This window comes from Lichenostomus cassidix, chromosome 11 (assembly GCF_008360975.1).
Source record: "Lichenostomus cassidix isolate B80296 chromosome 11, HeHo_3.0, whole genome shotgun sequence".
Taxonomy (NCBI): Eukaryota; Metazoa; Chordata; class Aves; order Passeriformes; family Meliphagidae; genus Lichenostomus; species Lichenostomus cassidix.
This window is the reverse complement of record NC_139492.1, coordinates 14,899,460-14,907,247: the sequence shown is the minus strand read 5'-3', so window position 1 is coordinate 14,907,247 and position 7,788 is coordinate 14,899,460. Positions and strand designations below refer to the sequence as shown.

Sequence of the window (7,788 nt, the reverse complement as noted above, 5' to 3'; positions counted from 1 at the left end):
TTATCTATAATGTGCTTCTCTCAATCATTCTACGGTGGAGTTGGCCAAACTGAATTAAAAGGCCTTTTTATTAATCCCAGATGATCCCAGCTCCACAGAAAAACAAGCAGCAAATCTGTAGCTGAGATGAGTGGGAGAGAGCAACCCTTTGGGAGAAAAACTCTCAAGCAAAGAATGCCATCAGGACCATACAAAAAGGGCAAAGATGTTCATGATAAAAGTCTAAGAATCGAACAGCCCAGGCAGAGATACCACCTCCAACTGCAGTTGGTTTTAGTACTATTTTAGCAAGAAAGACAAGCCTCTGGAGTGCAGTGATTTGAACAAAAAAAATCAATTAGTGATAATTCCCAGGGAAGTGGAACCAACCAAGGAGCTAACCAGCTTCTTGCTGACAGAAAACAAGTTTGCCAAAACCATGTCACTTTTCAATTAAAAAAAATACAACTGTTAAACTAGAAAACTTCCCCTTTAGAAACAGAGGTAAAGTGGTTTGGGGAAAGGGACAGCAAGTCAATTGAACAGGAGACATGTACAATCCACAGCTGGAAAGCTGCAGTGATAATTAAGGTGTCTAGGTAGGATCACAGGTTTTGCTTCAACTTTTGCCTCCTGCCCATTGCAGCTGTCTTTAAAATCCTGCAATTACTCAAGGCTTTCCTATTTCCCCCAGGTCTTCACTGTCCCCCTTCTCACTTTGCCCCTTTGCTCATATTTACACTCTGCTTCCTCTGCTTAATTTCAACCCTCACTAACCCATTATCCTCTCCTGCCTCTTCCCCTGGGCTTTATTCCTTCTTCTTCTTCCCATCTTTAACCAGCCCTATCTAACTCCAGTTTTTTGGTATTAGTGAAAAACACATTTTAAAGCGAAAAACCCCAAAACATACATATTTTAATGCACTCATTATGCACTCATCTACTAAAAACAACATAGGGTCTCCCAGTGCAAGGCAGAGCACAACCCTGCACACAGCTCCAAATTTTGCACAATGGGATTGCGCTGAGAAGAGGAGGTTCCTGGTGAAATGTCAAGGTAGCCTGGATTTTAACTTGTGTCATCACTGGTTTTTGGTCACTTATTTTAGGAAATATTTGGGGAAAAAAGAAAAAGGGGGGTGGGGGGAAAGTCTTTTCCACTTCAATAAGTAATAGGCTGGAGGGAGGGTGGAGGGAAGAGGAAAGGAAGAGAAATTAGGATCACTGAAAGGTCAGGTGCCTTTATACAGCACAAGGGAAAAGGAGCAGGCTTTCAGATCCTTCCAGGAGCTGACCTTTCTAAAGATGTGCTCAGCATGAAGGGGGTAACACCTGATACAGAGCCACACATCTACCTTTAAATAAGAATTAAAGCAAGAGAGCTCTGGAGACACCATTAATCTAACGAGCCTTTAGAGGTCACTGTTGTGCCAAACAGGCCTGGGTGGGACACATTTATCTGGTAAAAAAAAATAGTGGTGCTAAAGGAGGGCTAGTCCACCAAACATGTAAACTTTATTAATACATTCTGCTAAGTAGCCCTTTTGCTGTAGAATAGGGTGCAACAGCCATTAATAAATTAAGTTTGTTACCCAGCTTTTCAGTGTGTGCACATTGACTTCAAACCTCCTGGATGGCCCAGAAGAATCAGAGAGAGTGACAAACGTGAACATGGCCCTTGTGCCAACCCCTGCCAACAGCCAGGACTCCTGCGGAAGTGGCTAAATTCAAGGATCTCAGTTCTCATGAGAATGGAAGAAAGAAAATAATGTGAACTTGACTCAAACAGTCGTTACCTGGGTTTTAAAAGAGATTTGTTTTGAGATTCTGAACAAACTGCTTCTTCCCCAGTTGAAAAATGGAAATAAAGTGAGGCTAGTTTGTGGCTAAATGGGTGTTTTGGATTATAGATGCTTCTATATGATGGCAGCAGGGATCACACAAGGATTGGGAGTGAATTCCTTACGTGGTGGGTGACCTTGCAGAGATGAGAAGGTGCATTGGAGTTTCCAGGTTCACACAACATAAGCTTCAAGCAAGTCCTCCCTGGGTTACAGCCCTTGGTGGCTTCAGCTTGTCACTTCTTCCCAAGTTCCTGATGATCCCAGGTCCTGTGTGAAAAGGCACCTGGTAAAGCCAAAGAAAGAGCACAAGAAGAAAAGAAGGTCCCCTCAAACAGTGCACCATTCCTGCTCTATTTGTGCTCCAGTGGCAGCATGCAAAAATCATATAACATATCTCTTGCTTGTGCAGCCTGGATCCTGTCTCTGCAGCATTGTCATCGATCTTTCTTCTACATTAGGCTCCCAGGCAGTCCATTGGGGCCGATTTGTCAATAATTTCAAAGGTTATTCAAACGTTCAAGCTTTATTGTGATTCTTAATGGATCATCTCCATAGAGCAATTTAGAAGTGTGGGAGAAGGACAGTTATGCAGGAATGGAGGAGAGGCAGAACCTGGCTGGTGCCACTGCTGCTGTGACTTTGCACCACACCACCTCACGTGGCAGAGCCACCATGCCAGACCCACAGCTATGCTGGACACTGCAAAATGCTCAAGGCAGGCACCTGTGGTTATTGGGATTTAGGAAGAGGATGAGCACCAATTAGTAGGAAACAACAGTGCAAGCACAAAGGCACCATCAACACCACCCTGGAACTCAGCAGAGCTGGATTGTCAGCAGTTCTATAAACTGAAGGACAGTGCTTGCCATTCTCAAACCTGCCTGGTAAATTAAAAGCATGAAATTCAGGGGAAAAAGCCCACAATTTAGCATGAACTTACCCAGGCCTTTCTTGAACTGTGAAAGAAATGCTCATAACAAATATCAAACTCCTGTCTCCAAGAGCCTCATCATTCAAAAGCAATACTTAACAGGGAAATAATTAACATCTCCCTTTAACATCTTCGAAGCTCCCACCCCATGACTAAAGATGCTACAGAAATTTGACCTATTTATTGTGCCAGCTTAGGTGTCTGAAGCCAAAAATAACACCACTGATGCCCTAGAATTAAGTTAACATGAACAAAAGGTGGTTTTGTCCCACTGGGACTGATATAAAGACAAGCTACACACAGCTGGGAGGGGAAGGAGGAAAGCTCAGGGCACAGCCTGGCAATGTTTGGGAAGCAGGAGCAAGGTAAGGTGTCAATTCCCTCCCTACCCAAATCCCCTCAAAGCAGGAGATCTGCCATAGCTCCTGGCCACACTGAAGGCAGTGACAAAACTCTCACTGAATTTATCTGTTCATCTAAAGTGTCAGTCTCTTTTTTTAAGTGGCCTTAAACTAGAATATTTCATGAGCTGAGAGCTGCCAGTTATAACAGGTACATTGGGAGGAACTGCAGATTTTATCTAAACCATACAATTACCTCTAGAAAATACATTTTTTTAAGTCTATCTATATCTGTAGAGTACACCCAACGCACCTGTCAACCAGATATACTATATGTCAAAGTCATCACAGAATATCAAGTAGATGTCAATCAAATTACTCTTTAAAAGTAAGAACTTCTGTGCTAGAACCACTGAAAAGAGCTATGTGATTACTGCAGAGAAGTACACCTATTTTATTAGAGCTATCACATTGTATTCATCCCTGTGTTCACAATAAGGGTTTTATAAGTACAAATATCAGCTCTAAACTAGGAAATGGCTAACATTCCCTTCCCAAATAAACAAACCCAGTAATTTTCACATTTTAGATGGGAGCATCTCACTGACCAGGAAAGTTTTAATGCGAGAGCAGCAAGACAATATATTCAGAAATAAACAGGCCAATGGAGCATAAATTACTGGATGTACCCCATAACCACAAATGGCTTTTACCATTCCTTGGGTCAGAACTCCTCATGTGAGCAAAGATGTCAGGAAGACAGGACCTGTTAGAGGCAAGGATTAAACTTGCAGATTATATGCATCATAATACAAATCTGCAGTGTATTTTGCAGTGGAATACTCTTTTTATACTTTTGTCTACCTAGTGCTAGGAGGAAAACTCCTCTCATCTGTAAAAATGTGAGGTACAAGAAATGTCTTGTCCTAAGCCATGATGTAAACCTGAACTCTCAAATGTGTTAATGAACCAAAGTGTGACATAAAAAGAAAAATGACCCAGTACAAAACAAATCATCTGTTCATTTTGAAGCACTTAATTTCTGTTGTATTTAGTTTAGATTCCTAAAAACCCATTGTTTTGACATAAAATACAAACCTACAGGTTGTCATTCAACCAAATTTCATATTTCCTCCAATATTTCTGAGACAAATAAATTTAAATTAACTTTTACCTATAAACAGGCTAGTTTTGATGAATCAGCATTTTCTGATGAAAAACATTTCATCAGCAAACACTGAAGCAGCTCTACAAATTAATTGCTACTTCACAACATGAAGAAATTTGTGATAGATCTTTCTTTTGTCATTAGAACAAATCAGTGAGATCCAGCTTGATTTGAATTGCATGCTGTAAAAGTACAAATAATAATAACATTTATAGGAACTGATTTTACATCTCAAAGGATTTTTTTAATATTACTTTTCTCCTTCCAAGCAGAAGCAGAAAGATTAAAACAATCCTAAAAAAAGCCATAAACCCCAAGTATTCTTTAATTACTTTCTTTAGTGAGAGCCACAAATCAGGGACAGCTGCCTGGATTTTCATGCTATTCCCTCTGGAAGATATAACTTCCAAAACTGATTTCCGGATTGAATAATCAGTAATAGATATTTTTGGAAGAAAACCCTTGGATCAAAAATTTATGATGACACCAAACACTGCTAGTTCCCTATTGCAGATGCCAAAGCAAGTTCTCCATCCCATTTTGGAGAGTTTGCAGTTCCTGCAGTCCAGAAGTACTGAATTTTTATCAAAACAGCTCAGCACAATCCTTTTACTTACTAATGTCAATACTGCTTTTTACCTCACTTTGTTCTTCTAATTTACAGAGACAATTTAGTCAGGGTAGTTGTACTTGGACTTTTAAGGGTTTTTAAAACACTGGGACAGCAAAGTGAGATCTATTACAGTGGTGGGAAGATAGTATGAGTTACAGCACAATTACCACCATTTGGAGCAGCATTGTCATGTAGCTACGATGTAGCTTACATTAGGTAAAACAGCTCAAACACTGAATAGAACAATGTACCGCCTATAAATCTCCACACATCTTCTATTATTAGGAAAACTTCTTAAAATTCATACTTGATAAAGTAATAAACTTGCTTGATGTATAAGACCCCACGCACCAACTGCTGAAATACAATGAGGGCTGTTAAAAGGATAAACCTGTTGAATAAATCTGCTATGTAAAAATTTATCTCAATGTTATATATAATGAAACCCTTCTTAAACAAAAACCTGATAAAACAATAAACCTGTTCAAAGATTAAATTTGCTGCACTCTAGGGCTATACTTCTCTGCTGTATTTGGAGCTGCCAGACAACTTTCAACCTGTTTAATTTCAGCAGTCCTGTTTTAACACCATTTTTTTTCTATTCTGTTTCAATCACCCTTGTGCTTGTAAAGTCTGGGAAGAGTCCTGCAGTTCGAGTACAATCCGCTATAACATTTCTGCCAATGAAAGTAAACAGATGAACTTTTTCATTTTTTCATGCTTTCATTTTTCTTGATACAGACACATCTCTAGGCATGAGTAACAGTTGTCCATTAGCTCGTTATAAAGGCACGGAAGAGAGTGGAGATGGAGAGAGATCTATGATGCAGAAACACTGGAGAGTGCCTAGAGCAAATGTTCATCCCACCCTGGACTGCTGAGAGGATCTGCACAATCTGTCCCTGTTAGTAATGATGTCCCGGAGGAATAAGACAGTGTGAAGAGGATTTTAGTATTTGTGAAGATGCAACCACCACTCTGCAGCATTAGACGCGAAGACTGGTTCTTACTCATGAGATTCATGGTCTATTTGCTTCAACAAAAGCTCACCAATTTTGGCCTGGACTCCAGAAAACAATATTGTAGGCAGGCTAGGAGCTTTGCTAAAAAAATTTTCAGAAGAACACCCATGACTATATCAAGCATCTGGAGTGTTCTTTAATAGTGAGTAATGATATTTCTTTTGTCAGGCAGCTGGCACCTTCTGCCTCCTGACACCCTCTAACATCACTCTTACTTTGAAGGCCTTTGTTAGCTCTCAGCACACCTCCCACCACTCTCCAACTTTCTCTCTACCTCTGCACTCACCTTGTGAGAAACGCAAGAGCCACTGCTGCCATGCAGGACCTGCCACCATCCAGAAGATGCTGTCACCTCTCAAGGGCTGGTTTTGCACTAAACAAGCCCCTTTCAGCTACGTGTGGAAAGAGTTAGAACAAGCGTTAAATATGCTTGGGTTGTTTAAGTCCCTCCCATAGCTAACACATGAAGACCCTGGGAGCTTCCAGGCATCTCTCTTCAAGGGCAAGCACCAAAACATTTTCTCTGGCTGCTGCTGGCCCCAGGAAAGGCAGCAATCTATTTCCTCCTCACTGCTGAGGCAAAGCATCTCCCATCTTGAGTATCAGGACAACCAAGGTTCACCTGGGTCAGCAGAGTGTCTGCTCACCCTCTGCCAGGTGTGGATGGGGCACACCACAAGGGTGAGGCTATTCTGGTAAACCTTGACAAAATCTTTCCCCTAGAAGAATTTTTTAGTGATCTCCCAGTTACAGGTGCTGTGACTGTAGAGGGGAAAAAAAGGCTTCAGTAATGTTTCACCTTTGCTGTGCATTCCCTATGTGCATTTTCTCCCAGGAGCCATCCTCAGTCTCAGGGTCTCACATGCAGACTCACATCTGCCCTGAGAGCATTCTGGGTTTCTGCTGAGCCCAGTTCTTGTCTCCCATGTGAGGTCTGGGAGAGCTCAGGAGACTTGCACCTGTGCTTGCCATCCTGATGGTCAGCTAAGGAGGAAAACACTGACAGCTGGGCATTAAACTCACCGAATGTGTGCGACGGAGGTGCAGATAGAAAGGAACTACTCAAAAATTGGCATGAAGTGCTGCCAGTAATATTCAGGATTCATCATTTTATTTTGGCAGGGATTTGTTTCACTGTAGGAAAGTACTTCCAGAGTCATCTTCCACTGAAAAATGTGAGATACTTCCAGAAACTGCAGTGAGCAAACCAATTAATCCTCTCTCAACTCCTTACAAGGGACTGTAACGAAAGGCCTAATTCCTAGAGACAAGGTCACTCCCCAGGAGCAGTTGGGCTGGCAGAAAACCCTGAAGTGTAGGGGAGGCATGTTCAATGCTGTCTTTACTCAAACTCTGAGCCAGCAGAGTTCCTTAGAAGAGCTGATCAGAAATTGCACGTTAGAGGAGCTGCAGGGACTGCTCTCCCTGACTGCAGGCACCAGACTCCTGTACCTGAGCTGAGTGAAAGCCCCAGATCTGCCCTTCCATCCTGTCACAGGAAATTACAGACTTAATCTAATCAATTTTGGACTTTTATTTTCAAAATCTCCTTTCAAGGAGACAGAGGATTTCTGTCATGAGCAACACAGGGACACCCAGCTCCTACTGGTGGGGTTTGGTCACCTGGGGATGCACCTGGGAGGTCTGTCCAAGGCACACATTGACAGGGTGGTTCTGCTCTGCAGGTCAGCCACGATCAACTCTCCACTACACCAAATGAGGAGCCTTTTAACTACCTCTTGTTGTTAATGCACTGCCCAACTCACCTCTTCCTTGCCACTAATACAGAAAGGTGTATCCAAATCACCAGTCATGTGGTCACTGTGGGCAGGACCAAGCTAGAAATCTTCAGAGCATTGGGAGCACGAGGACAAATCCAGTGTGTCTGTG

The 7,788-nt window shown here is 42.0% G+C and overlaps 1 long non-coding RNA gene across 2 annotated transcripts; it reads right to left on the bottom strand.

Annotated features, from left to right (window-relative positions):
* Window positions 1-306: 306 nt before the first annotated feature.
* LOC146432364 (uncharacterized) lies at window positions 307-6,824 on the bottom strand. 2 transcript variants are annotated; one of them, XR_014854423.1, is made up of 4 exons: window positions 6,698-6,824; window positions 6,185-6,290; window positions 3,809-3,861; window positions 307-2,090 (listed from the first exon to the last, which is right to left on the bottom strand). It is a non-coding gene; the product is annotated as an uncharacterized LOC146432364 (long non-coding RNA). The 2 variants fall into 2 exon arrangements; XR_014854424.1 differs by lacking the exon at window positions 3,809-3,861.
* Between the last annotated feature and the right edge of the window lie 964 nt (window positions 6,825-7,788).